Source organism: Cervus elaphus, chromosome X (genome assembly GCF_910594005.1).
Source record: "Cervus elaphus chromosome X, mCerEla1.1, whole genome shotgun sequence".
Lineage (NCBI taxonomy): Eukaryota > Metazoa > Chordata > Mammalia > Artiodactyla > Cervidae > Cervus > Cervus elaphus.
The window spans coordinates 166,612,916-166,635,239 of NC_057848.1; the positions used below are offsets into that span (position 1 = coordinate 166,612,916).

The 22,324-nt window shown below is 45.5% G+C and overlaps 2 pseudogenes; one reads left to right on the plus strand and one right to left on the minus strand.

Annotated features, from left to right (window-relative positions):
• Positions 1–7,617: 7,617 nt before the first annotated feature.
• On the minus strand, positions 7,618–11,827 carry LOC122690573 (annotated as a pseudogene).
• An 89-nt stretch (positions 11,828–11,916) lies between these two features.
• On the plus strand, positions 11,917–17,118 carry LOC122690574 (annotated as a pseudogene).
• Positions 17,119–22,324: the final 5,206 nt, after the last annotated feature.

The window sequence follows — 22,324 nt, forward strand, 5'->3', positions numbered from 1 at the left end:
GACCATCTTTTCTGATCACAATGAGGTAGGATCAGATGTCAACATCAGGAAAAAAAGCTATTAAAAATAAAAACATACGGAGGCTAAACAACATGCTTCTGAATAACCAACAAATTACAGAAGAAATAAAAAAGAAATCAAAATATGCATAGAAACAAATGAAAATTAAAACACGAGAACCCAAATCTATGCCATTCAGTAAAGCAGTGCTAAGGGGAAAGTTGATAGCAATAAGAGCTTACCTCAAGAAACAAGAGAAACATCAAATAAATGACCTAACTTTACACCTAAAGCAACTAGAAAAAGAAGCAATGAAGAACCCCAGGGTTAGTAGAAGGAAAGAAATCATAAAAATCAGGGCAGAAAGAAGTGAAAACAAGAAAAAAGGAGACTATAGCAAAACTCAACAAAACTGAAAGCCGGTTCTCTGAGAAGATTAATAAAATAGACAAACCACTAGCCAGACCCATCAGGAAAAAAAGGGAGAAGAATCAAACCAGTCAACAAAATTAGAAATGGAAATGGAGAAATCACAACAGACAACACAGAAATACAAAGGATCACAAGAGACTACTATCAGCAGCAGGAAGAAATGGACGAATTCTTAGAAAGTATAACCTTCCAAAACTGAACCAGGAAGAAAGAGAAAATTTTACCAGACCCATCAAAAGCATGGAAATTGAAACTGTAATAAAAAATCTTCGGACAAACAATAGCCCAGGACCAGTTGGCTTCACAGGTGAATTCCTCCAAACAATTAAAGAGCTAACACCTATCCTACTCAAACTCTTCTAAATTATTGCACAATGTAAACCCCCAAACTCATTTTATGAGGCCCCCATCACCCTAATCCCAAAACCAGACAAAGATGCCACAAAAAAAGAAAACTACAGGCCAATATCACTGATGAACATACAGGAAAAATCTTCAACAAATTCTAGCAAACAGAATCCAACAACATATCCAAAAGGTCAGACATCATGACCAAGTGGGTTTATTCCAGGGATGCAAGGATTCTTCAATATTTGCAAATCAGTCAATGTGATAAATTGCATTAACAAACTGAAAGATAAAAACCATATGGTTATCTCCATAGATGCAGAGAAAGCCTCTGACAAAATTCATGCATTTATGATAGAAACACTCCAGAAAGCAGGCACAGAAAGAATCAACACAAATCAACATAATAAAAGTCATATATGATAAAATCATAGCAAACTTTATCCTCAAAGGTGAAAAATTGAAAGCATTTCCCCTAAAGTCAGGAACAAGACAAGAGTGCCCACTCCCACCACTACTATTCAACATAGTTTTGGAAGCTTTAGCCATAGCAATGAGAGAAGAAAAAAATTAAAGGGTATCCAGATTGGAAAAGAAGAAATGAAACTCTGTTTGCAGATAACATGATCCTCTACACAGAAAGCCCTAAAGACACCACCAGAAAAGGACTAGAGCTAATCAATGAATACAGAAAAGTTGCAGGATATAACATTAATACACATAAATCCTTTGCATTTCAATACACTAACAATGAGAAAACAGAAAGTGAAATGAAGAAGCAATCCCTTTCAGCATTGCAGTGAAAAGAATGACATACTTAGGAATAAAACTACCTAAAGAAACAAAAGACCTATACATAGAAAACGCTAAGACACTGATGAAAGAAATCAAAGATGACAGAAATAGATGGTGAAACATACCTTGTTCATGGATCTGAAGAGTCAACATAGTGATAATGAATATACTACCCAAGGCACTCGTAGATTGAATGCAATCCCTATCAAGCTATCACTGGTATTTTTCACAGAACAAGAACACATAATTTCACAATGTGGATTGAAATACAGAAAACCTCAAAGAGCCAAAGCTATCTTGAGAAAGAAGAATGGAAGAGGAAGAATCAATCTGCCTGACTTCAGACTATACTACAAAGCTACAGCCATCAAGACAGTATGGTACTGGCACAAAGAAAGAAATATAGATCAATGGAACAGAAGAGAAAGCTCAGAGATAAACCCATGCACCCATAGACACCGTATCTTTAACAAAGGATGGAAAAAAATACAATGGAGAAAAGACAATCTCTTTAACAAGTGGTGATGGGAAAACTGGTCTACCAAATGTAAAAGAAGGAAACTAGAATGCTTTCTAACACCATACACAAAAATAAACTCAAAATGGATGAAAGAATCAAATGCAATACGAGAACATGTAAAACTGGAGCCTATTATACAGAGTGAAGTATGTCAGAAGGAGAAACACCCATAGAGTATATTAACACATATCTATGGAAACTTGAAATATAATAATGATGACTGCATACACGAGGCAGCAATAGAGACACAGATATAAAGAAGAGACTTTTGGACTCTGTGGGAGAAGGCCAGGGTGAGATGATTTGAGTGACTAGCATCCAAACATGTATGTTATGATATGTGAAATAGATCACCCGTCCAACTTTGATGCATGACACAGGGCACTCAAAGCCGCTGTACTGGGGAAACCTTGAGGGATAGGATGGGGAGAGAAGTGGTAGGGGTTTCAGGATGGGCAAGACATGTACTCCCATGGCTGATTCAACTCCTTATATGGCAAAACCCACCACCATACTGCAAAGTAAGAAGCCTCCAATTAAAATAAATACATTAATTTAAAAGAAAAAGACCCATGTGCATGTTGTCTACAAGAACCCCACTTCAGACCTAAAGACACATACAGACTGAAAGTGACAGGATGGAAACATATATTCCACACAAATGGGAATCAAAAGAAAGATGGAATAGCAATCCTCATATCAGACCTTAAACGAAAGAAGATTACAATAGATAAGGAAGGACACTACATAGTGATGAAGGGATGAATACAAGATGAAGACATAACAAATGTAAACATCTCTGCCCCCAACACAGGAGCACCTCAATACATAAGACAGACACTAACAGACATTAAAAGAGAAATTGACAGTAAAACAATTAACTTTAACACCCCACTCACACCAATGGACAGATCATCAAAACAGAAAATTAATGCAGAAACACATGTCTTAAATGATACATGAGATGAGATGAATCTCATTGATATCTTCAGGACTTGCCATCCAAATGGAGAAGAATACACCTTCTTCTCATGTGCACAGGGAATATTTTCCAGGAGAGACCACATCGTGGATCCCAAATCAAACCTCAGTAAAATGAACAAAACTGAAATTGTATCAAGCATCTTCTCTGACCACAACACTGAGACTAGACATCAATTAGGAGAAAAAAAGAAAACTGTAAGAAACACAAACACATGGAGATGAAACAACACGTTTCTAAATAGCCAACAATTTGCTGAAGAAGTCAAAACGGAAATTGAAAAATTTCTAGAAAACAAGGACAAAGAAAACACGGCAACTCACAATCTATGGGAGGCAGGAAAACAAGTTCTAAGAGGGAAGTTTATAGCAATACAATCCTAACTCAAGAAACAAGAAAAGCATCAAATAGACAACCTCAATTGACTCCTAAAACAACTGATAATGAAGAACAATAACAACAGCAAGAAAAAAACAGCCAAAATTAGTACATGGAAAAAAATCATAAAGATCTGAGCTGAAATAAATGAAAAATAATTGAAAGAAACAAAAGCAAAGATTAATAAGCTAAAAGCTGGTTCTTTGAGAAGATAATATTGACAAACCTTTAGCCAGATCCACCGAGAAAAATAGAAGAATGAAATCAACAAACTTAGAAATGAAAAAGGAGAGGTTACAACAGAAAATGCAGAAACACAAAGGCTTGTAAGAGACTATTATGAACAACTCTATGGCAATAAAATGGATAACCTGGAAGAAATGGACAGATGCTTAGAAAAGCTCAATCTTCCAAGATTGAAACAGGAAGAAATAGAAATTATGAACCACTCAATTACAAGCTCCAAATCGAAGCTGTGATCAACAAATTCCCAAAAGGCAAAAGCTCAGGACCAGATGGCTTCACAGGTGAATTCCATCAAACATTCAGAGATGAGCAAATGCCTATCCTTCTAAAACTCTCTCAAAAAAACTGCAGAGAAAGGAACACTTCCAAACTCATTCTACAAGACTACCATCACCCTGATACCAAAACCAGACAAAGACAAGACCAAATAAGAAAACTACAGGCCAATATCACTGATGAACATAGATGCAAAAAATCCTCAGCAAAATTTTAGCACACAGAATTCAACAACACATCAAAAACCATGATCAAGTTGGCTTTATTCCAGGGATGCAAGGATTCTTCAATATTCGCAAATCAATCAATGTGACACACCATATTAACCACAGGAAAGCTAAAAATCATATGATAACCTAAATAGATGCAGAAAAAGCCATTAAATTTTAAATTTTTCAATTATTAAATTAAAAATAAATAAACTTTAAAAAGAAATAAACTAAAAAAAGGAAAAAACGTTGAAATAACTCAAATGTCCATCAACATGAATAAATAAAACAGGCAATACAAAATTATTTGGCCATGAAAAGAATGGAGTTCTTATAAAAGCTATAACATGCTAGAGCTCTGAAAAGATACTATTAATTAAAACAAGCCAGGAACAAAAGGCTGTGTATTGCATATTCTGTTCGTGTGAACACGTGTGTCTCAGATTAGGTAATTCTCTAAAGACCGAAAATAGAGGAGTGAATGCAAGGGCCCAGATGAAGGGGGAAATGGAAAATGACTGCCAACTGGAGAGTGTTTCCCATTGGAGTGATGAAAATATTCTAGAATGAGGCTGTGGTTATTCAACCTATGAATAAGTTACAAATCAATGAATTATACAGCTTAACTAGTAAATTCATGGTACAGGTACATCATGTCAATGAATCAAACTTTTTTTTTAACTACTGAAATTAACTTCTGTCCAGGAATATTATCCTTCAAAAACAAAGGAGAAGGAGATATTCTCACAGGAACACAAAATTGGGGAATTCATTTTCAGCAGATACCTTGTCTGTAAGAAATGTTAAAAGAAGTTATTTACACAGAATAAGATGATATTTAAGAGAAACTATGAGTTAAGAAAGAGTGTTATGTTGAAGTTTGACAGAAAACAACAAAATTCTGGAAAGTAATTATTCTTCAACGAAAATTTAACTGAAAAAATAAACAAAGGCAAATTGAAATGAAGGTTTTTATTCTTATTATTAATTGGTTAAAGATAAATGCTTCTTTGGGTTTCTCTGTTTTTCACTGATTATGAATCTTCATAGTTAAAGTGGGTTTCACGTATACAAGATCCAGTTTCACTCAGTGGTAAAGAATCTGCCTGCAATGCAGGAGCTGTGGCAGATGCGAATTCCATCTCTGGGTCAGGAAGATCCCCTGCAGGAGAGCATGGCAACCCACCCCAGCATTCTTGCCTGGAGAATCCCTGTGAACAGAAGAGACTGGTGGGCTCACAGTCCATGGGGTGGCAAAGAGCTGGACACGACTGTGCAAGTAAACAACAGCAGACACACATTCCTAATAGAAACTCTGAAGATCCTAAAAATAGATGAGAAAATTCTCAGCCTAAACAAAGGAAAACAAACAAACAAAAATCCTAGATTGTAGAGCTGAATTAGAAAAGGTTTTAGGCAATAAAATATCTCCCAACACTAGTGTAAACAGTGTGTTCCACACAAGGGAGAGGAGTCATTTTTAATACTCACTCAATAGAAAAACATTCTAGTTACATTCATAAATTAAAGGAAATGAAAATGTCCAGAAAACATTGTATAAAATCTACTCATCATTTTGTATCTAATTTTAGCCTCCAACTAATAAAAATAAATAAAAAAAAAAAACATTAAGGGAATTTTTAAGAAAAAACGTCTGTGAAAATTTAAGCAGCCTCCAATGAAAAGAGTTGGACACGACTGAGTGACTGAACTGAACTGAAGCAGTCCCAATGAATGTAATTTTATTTTCTTTTCTCCATAGGCTCAAAGTAATTGACAATTAAGAATGAATTTCACTTTAACACATATTTTTAAATTTTCACCAGGATGTTTTATATACAAATATAAGATTTTTGAAGCTAAAAAGTTTTGTACCTTGAAGTGACTATTTTGTTTCCCTGACTTAGACATAAAGACACATTGTGTGTCTCTATCTTGACCACCTTTGTGGTATCACTATGCATTTAGAATCAACTGTTTGAATGTGGGGTCTGTGAAGTTCTCAGGTCACATACTGTTGAAGCCTAGCTTGAAGGATCTTGAGCATTATCTTGCTAGCATGTAAAATGAGTGCAGTCGTGTGGTAGTTTGAACATTGTTTGGCACTGCCCTTCTTTGGGATTGAAATGAAAACTGACCTTTCTCAGTCCTGAGGCCACTGACAAGTTTTCCAAACTGGCTAGCCTATTGAGTGCACCACTTTAACAGCACCGTCTTTTAGGATTTGAAAGCTCTCAGCTGGAATTTCATCACCTCCACTAGCTTTGTTCGTACTGCTGCTTCCTAAGGCCCACTTGACTTTGCACTCCTGGATGTCTGGCTCTAGGTGAGTCATCACACCATTGTGGTTATCCAGGATAATAAGATCTTTTTTTTTTTAAATTTACAGTTCTTCTGTGTATTCCTGTTACCTCTTCTTAATCTCTTCTGTTTTAGTTAGGCCCATAACGTTTCTGTGCTTTATTGTGCCTGTCTTTGCATGAAATGTTCCCTTGGCATGTCTAATTTTCCTGAAGAGATCCCTAGTCTTTCCCATTCTACTGTGTCCCTGTGGTTCTTTGCTTTATTCAAATCCCTTGTGAGTATACTCTGGAAGGGACAAATAGACTCAAGGGTTAGGCCTGGCACACATGGCACCAGAAGACCTATGGATGTAGGTTCCCAACATTGTGCAGGAGGTGGTGATCAAAAGCATCCACAAGAAAAAGAATTGCAAAGAGGCAAAGTGATTGTCTGAGGAGGCCTTACAAATAGATAAGAAGAGAAGAGAAACGTAAAGCACACACGGAAAGATATAGCCACTGCCATACTGCCTCCCCCGCCTCCCGATCTGGGGGTCACCGTCTGCTGCTCTCGGTGCCAGGGGGAGGGGACAACCCAGACTCTCCTACTGGGAAGCCATGGACCGGGTGTGTCTCCCTGAGGATGTGATTGTATAAATCATGCACTCACCTTTAGTCATCACCTCACACCCTGCATTCGCCAAGAGACACACGGAGGCCCGAGGAGACCATGGACCCTGCCACCTGGCCACACCTCTGCAGTCTCCAACATTCAGTGGACGGGCGGATGGATGACCAGCCCCGCAGGACAGGGCTGAGAATAGACTCCGCAATACCCAGCTCCTAAATGCGCCATTCATCAGCCCCAAGGCGGCTTCCGGTTTAGGCTGGTGACGGCACACGATGTGACTGAGACGCAGCCCCCGTGATGCCCAGCTCCACCCACGCGCCGTCCGGCGGCCTCCAAGCAGCTTCCGGTTCAGCCCACTGATGTCACAGGATGTGAACAAGGAGTGGCCTCCACAATGCCCAGCCCCTCAGTGCGCCGTCCGTCAGCCCCGAGGCGGCTTCCAGTTCAGGCTGGTCACATCACAGAACGTGACTGAGACGCAGCCTCAGTGCTGCCAAGCTCCAGACACGCGCCATCCGTTAGCCCCGGAGCAGCTTCCGGTTCAACTTGATGACATCGCCAACAAGCCCGACAGCCCAGATGAAGTCGCCTGCAATGATGTTGGTATAGCCGGCAGCTGACCACGGGCACTGGCCCCGCACCCATGCGCAAAGGTAGTGGAGCCAGGGATCAGGCCGGGTGGATGAGGACAAAGTGCAGGTTCTCCGTGAGGTTGATGCCGGCCATGAACAGCCTGCCTGGGACAAGAGAGGGGCTGCAGTTCATGGTGCGAGATGTGGGGTCCGGTGCCCACGAGTGCAGTCACTAACCCATGGAGTCATGTGGCCAACCAAACCGTGTGGTCACCGACTCACATGATTGGTCACCCACCCATGGGGTCACTAACCTGCGAGGTCATGCGGTCACCTGTCCACATGATTACCCCTCACACCATCACCCACCCACGAGGTCACCCACTCACCAGGTCAGCAACTCACATGGTAACCCACCCTGCAGGCAGGATCTCAAACCGGTCACCCACCCACACACTTACCCACCCATGCGGTCACCAACCCACACATCTCCTGCCCATGTGAACAGTAACCCATGGGTCACCTGCCCACGCAGTCACCAAGCTGTGCCATCACCCACCCAGACTCTGGCCTCCTCCATGGTCAGAGATTCAGATGTCCTACAGAGACCCAAGTTCAGACAGCAGGGACTCACAGGGGTATTGACTGATGAATTTCTCCTGTCACAGAGGGCAGGCGGGCTGGACATTGACCCCAGAGATGTCCACGTCCTGACCTCATGTGGTGGACACAATAATGTCCACACGGATGTTCACGTCCTGTCTACATCCTGACCCCCTGTGGTGGACACAGTAACATCCCCAAGGATGTCCATGCCATGGTCCCCAGGTGGTGAACAGAATAACGTCCCCCAGTATGTCCTGTTCCATTTCTCCTCTTAAACCCAAAGCCAGCCCCATGTGCTAGGACATGCGTGTGACCAGGTGTCCTGGTATGAAGGCGGCACTCACCTGGGTGGCTGCAGCTCTTCATGTGCTCCAGGTAGTGGACGAGGTCTAGGTGCTTCACTTGGTTCCCCCACCAGTAGGGGATACCGGGCCACAGTTCTGCATGCTGACTCATGGATGCCTCGTCCTTGTATGACAGGATGACCTGCTGGCCTTGGGACCACGGCTGGCGCAGAGTTGGCACCTCCTGTGGGGAGAATCATCCAGGTGCCCATGAGACGTGTGCACAGGGGTTATTGGGGTGCCTTGTGACACAATGTGTCAGGTATTGGGGGTGTCCCAGAAGCTACAGCATTGTGTGGATTATTGGGGTGTCTATGAGCAGTGATGGAATGGTTATTGGGTTCTCTGTGAGAAGAAACAGTCAAGGGTGGAATAATGGCATGTCTGGGTAGAGACACTAGTGGGTAGATTACTGGGGTGTCTGAGTGGAGAAGGTTGTGGGTGGGTTATTGGGGTGTCTTGAGCAGTGTTTGGTAGATTTTTGGGGTGCTTGAGTGGAGACAGTGGTGGGTAGATTACTTGGGTGTCTTGAGCAGTGATGGGTCAATTATTAGGATACTTACCTGAGTGGAAACAGAGGTGGGTGGATTATTGGGATTTCTGATAGGAAACGGCGGTGGATTACTGGGGCTCTTGAGGCGTGATTGATGGATTTTGGGAGTGTCTGAATAGAGACCGGGCAGGGTGCATTATTGGGGGTGCTTGTGACCAGTGATGGGCTGGTTACTGGGGTGTTTGAGTGGAGACAGTGGTGGGTGGATTACTTGGGTTCTGTGAGCGGCATCACCTGGTATCTGAATCAGCCTCATGCAGCGAGCAGATAGTTGGATTACAGTGAAACCTAGTGCTCCTGCTGCCAGGAGCATGGGGAGCCTGTGGCCCCTGCACACCCCACGGAAACACAGCATGTCCCCAAAGATGTTCTTGATGCAGCCCATCAGGTACTCGTGCAGGTCCTCCATCATGCCCTCAGAGTTCCTGCATGCCAGGATGACCACCTCCTGGGGATGCTTCTCCAGCCACTCTGAGATCTCCATGAGGGCGTTCTGGGTGGGGGTGGAGGAGAAGGGCCTTGTAGTGAGAGACAGAGGGGCGTGGGTGGGGACTTCTCCCCACACAGCCCCTCTACAGACGGGTTGGGGGTCTTGACACACAAAGACATAAAGCATGGTGCCTGCTCCCAAGGGACCCAGCCTCTCTTGAGTGGCAGTGGGTAGCTGTGGCATTGCTCTGGTGTGTGTGTGTGTGTGTGCTTCTGTGTGTGTATGTAGATGCTCTGGTAGGTACAGGTGCACACGCATGTGTGCATGTGTTCAGGGTCTGTGTGTGCACGGATATGCATGTGTGTGTGTGTGTGTGCACAGCAGCAGAGAGCAGTGCTTATAATACTGTGTGAAGTCTGTACTCCAGGGAGTGTGGGAGGCCAGCGGCCAGAGTGAAACATTAAGTTACTTGTCCAGCAGCCGAGAGAATGGACTGGACACCCCAAAACTGGTAGACACAGGAAAAGATGTGTCAGGGACCTGCTTTAGCCAAATTCTGGGAGACACCCCAGAGTCCTGGGGTACAGCTGTGGGTTCAGAAATGCATGTTGGTCAGGAATTCTGAGTGCCTGATGCCAGAGGTCAGCCCTCTCCTGCCAGGAGTGGACGTCTGTCTGTACCCTTAGAGATCAGTGTCTTCTAACGGGAGTGGACCTGTGTTGTCCCCTTAAAGGTCAGCCTCTCCTGCCTGAAGTGACCGTGTGTCCATCTGAGTGGATGTGTCCATTCCCTTAGAGGTCAGCATCTTCTAACTGGAGTGGATCTGTGTTGTCCCCTTAGAGGTCTGCCTCTCCTGCCTGGAGTGACCAGATGTCCCTCTGAGTAGACGTGAGCCCATCCCCTCCGAGGCCCTCCATGTCCTGCCTGGACCAGACGTGGGTGTCCCTGGCTGGCAGACCCCCGTCCATACCCCCTGCCCCCACCCCCACCTCCACGAGGGCCGTCGTGTACACCATGTGGCCAGAGTGCAGGTTCCCCTCGGTGCCCTCCTCTGTGTGCGCCATCCGCAGGTCCTCACGCCCAGCATCCAGCTGCTTCGTGATGCTCAGCACCTGCACACAGAGGTTGGTCACCTGTGCTGGGCACAGAGGGCGGCCCCCCGCTCAGGGGCTGGGCATGCACTGAGGATGCCCAATGAGGGCCACATCGTCCACTGTGAAATCAACAGTGTTGGTGCTGCCCTGCTTCTGGGAACAGGGTCTCCAGGGTCACTGGAGCACACAGCCCGGGTCCAGATTGTGGTCTTGGGGGCAGGGTTCTTGCAGAGTCCAGCCTCACCCTCCTCTCAGGCAGTCCCTGGGTGGAAGCGCCCTGTGGGTTCACCAGCCCAGGCTCCAAACACCCAAGCTGGACCCTTGGACATGAGGACACACAAGACCCATGGTACCAGAGTCATCCTATTATAACTTTCCCCCCTCCACAGTAATAGTCCCCCACTACAGTAAGGGTCCTCCTTGATTATGAATTCCCTCTCCATGGTAGGGCTTCCCTGGTGGCTCAGCTGGTAAAGATTCTGCCTGCATTGTGGGAGAAGTGGGTTCAGTCCCTGCGTTGGGAAGATCCACTGGAGAAGGGAAAGGTTATGCACTCCAGTATTCTGGCCTAGAGAATTCCATGGCCTGTCTAGAGTCAGACATGAGTGATCAACTTTCACTTTCTCCACAGTGACATCCCCCCTACATGGCCATAGCCCTATTTATTGTTGTATCTCCCCTCTATCATATTAGTCAGCTCTCTACAGTAATGTTGCCCCTTGTACAAATAAAGTCCTACCTCTATGTAATCACCCCCTCTCTAGAATAATAGTCCTTCTCCCTGAAGAGCTCATCCTCCTGTAATAGTCCCCTTTCCTCTTCACAATAACCTTTCAGAATAAAAGTCTCTTCTCTAATTCAAATAGTCAATGAGATGCAAGTAGAACACACAGCAAAACCGTATGTCAGAACCCCAAGCACTGCACCGTGGGGACCCCTGTGGATGTGTGTGCCCCGCCACATAGGGCTCCTTTGGTGTGTCTGTGTCACCATCCTGGGGACACCTGAGGGTGTGTGTCTGTCTTCCCTTCACAGAGGAGACCTCCCCATAATACAGGTCACCTGCCTCCTGGGTGTCCTTTCCACAACTCTCCACCTAGCACAGGTCACCTGCCCACCCCTGAGCCATCCTGTCTCCACATCCCTGGACCTCTGTTCCATCAGAATCCGGGTCAGGGTGTCACAAGCGCTTCATCTTCCCATTTGCACTGGCCTGAGATGGTGGTGGGTTCACTGTGATGGGAGGAATAATGTCCCATCGCCTGTGGACACCAATCCTGTACTTGCAAGACACTCTCCCATCTCCCAGTTACATAGGTGTGGGTCACCTGTCCTCTCTTCCTTGTCTCTGAACCCCAGCTGTCTGGTTTCCCAGTGCAGATTCAGGAGTGCTCAGCAGTAGTGCCACCCAGCCGCGAGGCCTTGGACAGTACCCCAGGGAGCAAGCCGGGTGCCCCTGCACACCCTGATGGCGCTTCCTCCTGTGAGTCTGCCGCACCCTCTGAGTTCTCAGCCCACTCAGGTGAGCAGGTGGGGCGCGTGCCGGTGAGGTCAGGTTCTGCCCCCGCCGGCCCGCAGTGAGACACTGGAAGAGGCCCCGTGTGACCTCATGCAGTAGACAGAGGTAGACAACCCACCTGGGCCCAGGTGCCCCCAGGAGCCGGGGCCCACCTGGAGGGGACAGATGGCTATCAAGCACAGCTCTTGCCTTGTGTCATTGCTTCCTCCTGGGAGACCCCCGGCTGCTGGGACCCCTCTCAGGGGATCTGATGGGCAGAGAGCCAGGGCTGGAATATGGGCAAACCTCATTCCTGCTTGCATCAGGTGCCTGCAGCCTGGCCTTAAGAGCTCACACCCAGAGGAGGGAGTGAGCAGTAGGGGGTCCACCAGAACCTGGGAGTCCTGCAGGACTGGGGTCCCTCTGCTCTGAGGGTCCCTTGGTGCCAGGGTCTCTCTGTTCTATGTCCCTCCAGGGCAGGGTCCCTCCATCCTGGGGGGCCTCAGTGCTGTGGTCTCAAGTGGTATGGCTGCCAAGGAGAAGTGGACTGTGTGCGGGGTGCGGGACACGGGTGGTGGTCTTTCAAGGGGTGCTGAAGGTCATTTGCTGCAGCAGCACCTAATTTAATCCTTGTAGAGGTGGATGGCAAGTGCCTGTGTGTAGCTGACAATATTCATAGGAGTCTTTGCTTTTTCTTTTAATTTGGATTGGGTGGGGGCGCTGTGACTTCCTTTCCCATTTTTTCCCCATGTTTTATCCTCATATTTTTTTTGTCCGTCATGACTCTCTACAGAGAACACAGTACCATTTTCTGCTACTAGTTTATATTAATATTAGTTTTTTGCTTTTTCTTTTATTTTGGATGGAGAGAATCTATTATTTTCTTTCCCCCTTTTTTTTTATCCTTATGTTTTCTTGTTTTTCCATTATGACTCCTTGTAGAGGACACAGTACATTTTCTGCTACAAATTTATATTAGGGCTTCCCTGTGGCTCAGTTGGTAAAGAATCTGCTTGCAATGCCGGTGACATGTGTTCGATTCCTGGGTTGGGAAGATCTCCTGGAGAAGGGAATGGCAACCCACTCCAGTAATCTTGCCTGGATAATTCCATGGACAGAGGGGTCTGGTGGGCTACAGTCCACTGGATAGAAAAGAGTTGGAAACAACTGAACAACTTTCACTTTTCAACTTATGTTAGTTATTTTTTGCTTTTTCCTGTCTTATTTGTGCGGTGGACAGATGTTTCTTCCTTTCGTTCTGCCCGCTTGATTCCTTCTTGCCTTTCCTAGTACTGTTTCTGGGGGTGGGCACAGACCTTTGTGGGTCTTGTGTGTCCTCATGTCCAAGGGTCCAGCTTGGGTGTTTGGAGCCTGGGCTGTTGAACCCATGGGCGCTTCCACCCAGGGACTGCCTGAGAGGAGGGTGAGGCTGGACTCTGCAGGAACACCCCCCCAAGACCACAATCTGGACCCGGGCTGTGTGCTCCATGTGACCAGTGACCCTGGAGACCCTGTTCCCAGAAGCAGGGCCTCAATCCTGGCAGCACCAACACTGTTGATTTCACAGTGGATGATGTGGCCCTCATTGGGCATCCTCAGTGCATGCCCAGCCCCTGAGCGGGGGGCCGCCCTCTGTGCCCAGCACAGGTGACCGATCTCTGTGTGCAGGTGCTGAGCATCACGAAGCAGCTGGATGCTGGGCGTGAGGACCTGTAGATGGCGCACACAGAGGAGGGCACCGAGGGGAACCTGCACTCTACCACATGGTGTACACGATGGCCCTCGTGGAGGTGAGGGTGGGGGCAGGGGGTATGGACGGGGGTCTGCCAGCCAGGGACACCCACGTCTGGTCCAGGCAGGGTGGGGAGGGCTTCTGAGGGGATGGGCACACGTCCACTCAGATGGGACATCTGGTCACTCGAGGCAGGAGAGGCAGACCTCTAAGGGGAAAATACAGGTCCACTCCAGTTTGAAGATGCTGACCTCTAAGGGAAGGAACACACATCCACTCAGATGGACACACGTCCACTCAGATGGACACACGGTCACTCCAGGCAGGAGAGGCTGACCTTTAAGGGAACAACACAGGTCCACTCCCGTTAGAAGACACTGATCTCTAAGGGGACGGATACACTCCTCCTGGCAGGAGAGGGCTGACCTCTGGCATCAGGCACTCAGAATTCCTGACAAACATGGATTTCTGAACTCACACCTCTACCCCTGGCCTCTGGGGTGTCTCCCAGAATTTGGCTAAACCAGGTTCCTGACACATCTTTTCCTGTGTCCCGTTTTGGGGTGTCCAGTCCATTCTCTCAGCTGCTGGCCAAGTCACTTAATGTTTCACTCTGGCCTTGGCCCCCAGTGCCCCCACCACAGAACCTAATGACCCTTGGAGGTTCCGGCCTGGGCCTCACTGTGAATGTACCCTGCTGGCCTCCCACGCTCCCTGGAGTACAGACTTCTCACAGTAGTATAAGCACTGCTCTCTGTTGCTGTGCACACACACACACATGCATATCTGTGCACACACAGACCCTGAACACATGCACACATGTGTGTGCACCTGTACCTACAGGAGCGTGTACACACACACAGAGAAACACACACACACAGACCCCCCAGAGCAATGCCACAGTTCCCCACTGCCACTCAGAAGAGGCTGGGTCCCTTGGGAGCAGGCGCCATGCTTTATGTCTTTGTGAGTCAGGACCCCCCAACCAGTCTGTAGAGGGGCTGTGCTGGGGGACGTCCCCACCCACGCCCCTCTGTCTCTCACTACAAGGCCCCTCTCCTCCACCCCCTCCCAGAATGCCCTCCTGGAGATCTCGGAGTGGCTAGAGAACCACCCCCAGGAGGTGGTTATCCTGGCATGCAGGAACTCCGAGGGCATGATGGAGGACCTGCACGAGAACCTGATGGGCTGCATCAAGAACATCTTTGGGGACATGCTGTGTTTCCGTGGGGTGTGCAGGGGCCACAGGCTCCCCATGCTCTTGTCAGTGGGAGCACTAGGCTTCACTGTAATCCGACTATCTGCTCACTGCGTGAAGCTGATTCAGACTCCAGGTGATGCTGCTCACAGAACTCCAGTAATCCACCCACCACTGTCTCCACTCAAACACCCCAGTAACCAGCCCATCACTGGTCACAGGCACGCCCAATAATCCACCCTGCCCGGTCTCTATTCAGACACTCCCAAAATCCATCAATCACGCCTCAAGATGCCCCAGTAATCCACCTGCCATTTCCTATCAGAAATCCCAATTATCCACCCACCTCTGTTTCCACTCAGGTACGTACCCCAATAATTGACCCATCACTGCTCAAGACACCCAAGTAATCTACCCACCACTGTCTCCACTCAAGCACCCCAAAAATCTACCAATCACTGCTCAAGACACCTCAATAACTCACTCATCACCTTCTCCACTCAGACACCCCAGTAATCTACCCACTAGTGTCTCTACTCAGACATGTCATTATTCCACCCATGACTATCTCTTCTCACAGAGAACCCAATAACCATTCTATCACTTCTCATAGACACCCCAATAATCCACACAATGCTGTAGCTTCTGGGACGCCCCCAATACCTGACACATTGTGTCACGAGGCACCCCAATAACCCCTGTGCACACGTCTCATGGGCACCTGGATGATTCTCCCCACAGGAGGTGCCAACTCTGCGCCAGTCGTGGTCCCAAGGCCAGCAGGTCATCCTGTCATACAAGGACGAGGCATCCATGAGTCAGCATGCAGAACTGTGGCCCGGTATCCCCTACTGGTGGGGGAACCAAGTGAAGCACCTAGACCTCGTCCACTACCTGGAGCACATGAAGAGCTGCAGCCACCCAGGTGAGTGCCGCCTTCATACCAGGACACCTGATCACACGCATGTCCTAGCGCAAGGGGCTGGGTTTGGGTTCAAGTGGATAAATGGAACAGTACATATTAGGGGACGTTATTCCGTTCAACACATGGCAAACAGGGCATGGACATTCTTGGGGATGTTACTGTGTCCACCACAGGGGGTCAGGATGTAGACAGGATGTGAACATCCGTGCGGACATTATTGTGTCCACTACACGGGGTCAGGACGTGGACATCTCTGGGGTCACTGTCCAGCCCGCCTGCCCTCTGTAACAGGAGAAATTCATCAGTCAACACCCCTTTGAGTCCCTGCTGTCTGAACTTGGGTCTCTGTAGGACATCTGAATCTCTGACCGCTGCAGAGGCGAGTCTGGGGGGCGATGCCACAGTTTGGTGACTGCCTGTGCAGGTGACCCCATGGGTTATTTGTCACATGGGCAGGAGATGTGTGGGTTGGTGACCCTGTGGGTGGGTGACCATGTGGGTGGGTGACTGGTTTGAGCTCCTGCCTGCAGGGTGGGTTACCATGTGAGTTGCTGATCTGGTGAGTGGGTGACCACATAGGCGGGTGATGGTGTGAGGGGGTAATCATGTGGACAGCTGACCACATGACCTCGCAGGTTAGTGACCCCATGGGTGGGTGACCACGTGGGTTGGTGGCCACTTGGAGGGATCACCACATTATGAAGTGACCCCGTGGGTGGGTGACCTACCATGTGAGTTGTTGACCACATGGTCTGGTTTGTCACATGACTCCGTGGGTTAGTGACTTCACATGTAGGTGGCTGACCCCACAGCTGGCACCATGAACTGCAGCCCCTCTCTTGTCCCAGGAAGGCTGTTCATGGCCGGCATCAACCTCACGGAGAACCTGCAGCTTGTCCTCATCCACCCGGCCTGGTCCTTGGCTCCACTACCTTTGCGCATGGGTGCGGGGCCAGTGCCCGGGGTCAGCTGCTGGCTATACCAACACCATCGCAGGCGACTTCATCTGGGCCGTCGGGTTTGTTGGCGATGTCATCAGGTTGAACCAGAAGCTGCTTCGGGGCTGACAAACGGCTCGTGTCTGGAGCTTGGCAGCGCTGAGGCTGCGTCTCAGTCACGTTCATGTTACCAGCCTGAAACGGAAACCGCCTCGGGGCTGACGGACGACGCACTGAGGGGCTGGGCATTGCGAGGCCACTCTTCAGATCACATCCTGTGACGTCAGTGGGCTGAACCGGAAGCTGCTTCGAGGCCGCTGGACGGCGCTTGGGTGGAGCTGGGTGTCACGGAGGCTGCGTCTCAGTCACGTCCTGTGCCGTCACCGGCCTAAACCGGTAGCCACCTTGGTGCTGATGGACGGCACGTTTAGGAGCTGGGTATTGCGGAGGCTATTCTCAGCCCTGTCCTGCTGGGCTGGTCATCCGTCCACCCATCCACTGAACGATGGTGACTGCAGAGGTGTGGCCAGGTGGCAGGGTCCATGGTCTCCTCGGTCCTCCGTGTGTCTCTTGGCGAATGCAGAGTGTGAGGTGATGATTAAAGGTGAGTGCATGATTTATACAATGACATCTTAAGGGAGACACAGCCAGTCCGTGGCTTCCCAGTAGGAGAGTCTGGGTTGTCCCCTCCCCCTGGCACCGAGAACAGCAGATGGTGACCCCCAGATCGGGAGGCGGGGGAGGCAGTATGGCAGTGGCTATATCTTTCCGTGTGTGCTTTACGTTTCTCTTCTCTTCTTATCTATTTGTAAGGCCTCCTCAGACAATCACTTTGCCTCTTTGCAATTCTTTTTCTTGTGGATGCTTTTGATCACCACCTCCTGCACAATGTTGGGAACCTACATCCATAGGTCTTCTGGTGCCATGTGTGCCAGGCCTAACCCTTGAGTCTATTTGTCCCTTCCAGAGTATACTCACAAGGGATTTGAATAAAGCAAAGAACCACAGGGACACAGTAGAATGGGAAAGACTAGGGATCTCTTCAGGAAAATTAGACATGCCAAGGGAACATTTCATGCAAAGACAGGCACAATAAAGCACAGAAACGTTATGGGCCTAAGTAAAACAGAAGAGATGAAGAGGTAGCAAGAATACACAGAAGAACTGTAAATTAAAAAAAAAAAAGATCTTATTATCCTGGATAACCACGATGGTGTGATGACTCACCTAGAGCCAGACATCCAGGAGTGCAAAGTCAAGTGGGCCTTAGGAAGCAGCAGTACGAACAAAGCTAGTGGAGGTGATGAAATTCCAGCTGAGAGCTTTCAAATCCTAAAAGATGGTTCTGTTAAAGTGGTGCACTCAATAGGCCAGCAAGTTTGGAAAACTTGTCAGTGGCCTCAGGACTGAGAAAGGTCAGTTTTCATTTCAATCCCAAAGAAGGGCAATGCCAAACAATGTTCAAACTATGGCATGGCAGCACTCATTTTTCATGCTAGCAAGATAATGCTCAAAATCCTTCAAGCTAGGCTTCAACAGTATGTGACCCGAGAACTTCACAGACCCCACATTCAAGTTGATTCTTAATGCACAGTGATACCACAAAGATGGTCAAGATAAAGACACACGATGTGATTTTATGTATGTTTAAGTCAGTGAAACAAAATATTCACTGCAAGGTACATACTTTTTTAGCTTGAAAAATCTTATATTTGAATGTAAAATATCCTGCTGAAATTGAAAAATATGTGTTAAAGTGAAATTCATTCTTAATTGTCAATTACTTTGAGCCTATGGAGAAAAGAAAATAAAATTACATTCATTGGGACTGCTTCAGTACAGTTCAGTCACTCAGGCCTGTCCAACTCTTTTCATTGGAGGCTGCTTAAATTTTCACAGATGCTTTTTCTTAAAAATTCCCTTACAGTTTTAACTTCTTAATTAGATATAAAATGATCAGTAGATTTTATACTATGTTTTCTGGACATTTTCATTTCCTTTAATTTATGAATGTAACTAGAATGTTTTTCTATTGAGTGAGTATTAAAAATGACTCCTCTCTCTTGTGTGGAACACACTGTTTACACTAGTGTTAGGAGATATTTTATTGCCTAAAACCTTTTCTAATTCAGCTCTACAATCTAGGATTTTTGTTTGTTTGTTTTCCTTTGTTTAGGCTGAGAATTTTCTCATCTATTTTTAGGATCTTCAGAGTTTCTGTTAGGAATGTGTGTCTGCTGTTGCTTACTTGCACCGTCATGTCCAACTCTTTGCCACCCCATGGACTGTGAGCCCACCAGACTCTTCTGTTCACAGGGATTCTCCAGGCAAGAATGCTGGGGTGGGTTGCCATGCTCTCCTGCAGGGGATCTTCCTGACCCAGAGATGGAATTCGCATCTGCCACAGCTCCTGCATTGCAGGCGGATTCTTTACTACTGAGTGAAACTGGATCTTGTATAAGTGAAACCCACTTTAACTATGAAGATTCATAATCAGTGAAAAACAAAGATGGAGAAGCCCAAAAAAGCATTTATCTTTAACCAATTAATAATAAGAATAAAAACCTTCATTTCAATTTGCATTCGTTTATTTTTTCAATTAAATTTTCATTGAAGGATAATTACTTTCCAGAATTTTGTTGTTTTCTGTCAAACTTCAACATAACACTCTTTCTTAACTCACAGTTTCTCTTAAATATCATCTTATTCTGTGTAAATAACTTCTTTTAACATTTCTTACAGACAAGGTATCTGCTGAAAATGAATTCCCCAATGTTTTGTTCATATGAAAATATCTCCTTCTCCTTTGTTTTTGAAGGATAATATTCCTGGATGTAGAAGTTAATTTCAGTAGTTTAAAAGAAAAAAAATACGTTTGATTTATTGAAATGTTGTACCTGTAGCATGAATATACTAGTTAAGCTGTATAATTCATTGATTTGTAACTTATTCATAGGTTGAATAACCATAACCACAGCCTCATTCTAGAATATTTTCATCATTCCAATTGGGAAACACTCTTTTGCTGGCAGACATTTTCCATTTCCCCCTTCATCTGGGTCCTTGCATTCACTCCTCTATTTTCGGTCTTCAGAGAATTACCTAATCTAAGACATAATGTTCACACGAACAGAATAATGCAATACACAGCCTTTTGTTCCCAGCTTCTTTTAATTAACATGATCATTTCAGAGCTCTAGCATGTTATAGCTTATATAAGAACTCCATTCATTTGATGGCCAAATAATTTTGTATTGCATGTTTTATTTATTCGATCACCAGTTCATGGTCATTTGAGTTATTTCAATGTTGTTTTCCTTTTTAAAGTTTATTTCTTTTTAAAAATTATTTTTTAATTTAATAATTGTAAAATTTTAAATTTACTGGCCTTTTCTGCATCTATTTAGGTTATCATATGATTTTTAGCTTTCCTGTGGTTAATATGGTGTGTCACATTAATTGATTTGCGAATATTGAAGAATCCTTGCATCCCTGGAATAAAGCCAACCTGATCATGGTTTTTGATATGTTGTTGAATTCTGTGTGCTAAAATTTTGCTGAGGATTTTTTGCATTTATGTTCATCAGTGATATTGGCCTGTAGTTTTCTTATTTGGTCTTGTCTTTGCCTGGTTTTGGTATCAGGGTGATGGTAGTCCTGTAGAATGAGTTTGGAAGTGTTCCTTCCTCTGAAATATTTTTGAGAGAGTTTTAGAAGGATAGGCATTTGCTCATCTCTGAATGTTTGATGGAATTCACCTGTGAAGTCATCTGGTCCTGGGATTTTGTCTTTTGGGAATTTCTTGGTCACAGCTTCGATTTGGAGCTTGTAATTGGGTGGTTCATAATTTCTATTTCTTCCTGTTTCAGTCTTGGAAGATTGAGCTTTTCTAAGCATCTGTCCATTTCTACCAGGTTATCTATTTTATTGCCATAGAGTTTTTCATAATAGTCTCTTATAATCCTTTGTGTTTCTGCATTTTCTGTTGTAATTCTCCCTTTTCATTTTTAAGTTTGTTGATTTCATTCTTCTCTGTTTCTTGATGAGTCTGGCTAAAGGATTGTCAATTTTGTTTATCTTCTCAAAGAACCAGCTTTTAATTTGTTAACCTTTGCTATTGTTTCTTTCATTTATTTTTCATTTATTTCAGCTCAGATTTTTATGATTTTTTTCCATGTACAAATTTTGGCTATTTTTTTTGGTTTTGTTTTTCTTTATCAGTTGTTTTAGGAGTCAATTGAGCTTGTCTATTCAATGCTTTTCTTGTTTCTTGAGTTAGGATTGTATTGCTACAAACCTCCCTCTTAGAACTTCTTTTCCTGCATCCCATAGATTTTGAGTTGTTGTGTTTTCATTGTCATTTTTTTCTAGAAAATTTTCAATTTCCATTTTGACTTCTTCAGCAACCTGTTGGTTATTTAGAAACGTGTTGTTTCATCTCCATGTGTTTGTGTTTCTTACAGTTTTCTTTTTTTCTCCTAATTGATATCTAGTCTCATAGTGTTGTGGTAAGAAAAGATGCTTGATGCAATTTCAATTTTGTTCATTTTACTGAGATTTAATTTGGGACCCAAGATGTGGTCTCTCCTGGAAAATGTTCCCTGTGCACATGAGAAGAAGGTGTATTCTTCTCCATTTGGATGGCATGTCCTGAAGATATCAATGAGATTCATCTCATCTCATGTATCATTTAAGACACGTGTTTCTGCATTAATTTTCTGTTTTGATGATCTGTCCATTGGTGTGAGTGGGGTGTTAAAGTCAACTATGATTTTTTTACTGTCAATTTCTCTTTTAATGTCTGCTAATGTTTGTCTTATGTATTGAGGTGCTCCTTTGTTGGGCCATAGATGTTTACAATTGCTATGTCTTCATCTTGTACTGATCCCTTCATCACTATGTAGTGTCCTTCCTTATCTATTGTAATCTTCTTTAGCTTAAGGTCTGATATGAGGATTGCTATTCCATCTTTCTTTTGATTACCATTTGCATGGCATATATGTTTCCATCCTGTCACTTTCAGTCTGTATGTTTCTTTAGGTCTGAAGTGGGGTTCTTATAGACAGCAGGTACATGGGTCTTTTTCTTTTAAATTAATGTATTTATTTTAATTGGAGGCTACTTACTTTGCAGTCTTGTGGTGGTTTTTGCCATATATTGAGCTGAATCAGTCATGGGAGTACATGTCTTCCCCATCCTGAAACCCTTACCGCTTCTCTCGCCATCCCACCCCTCAGGGTTTCCCCAGTACAGCGGCTTTCAGTGCCCTATGTCATGCATCAAAGTTGGGACAGGTGATCTATTTCACATATCGTAATATAGATGTTTCACTGCT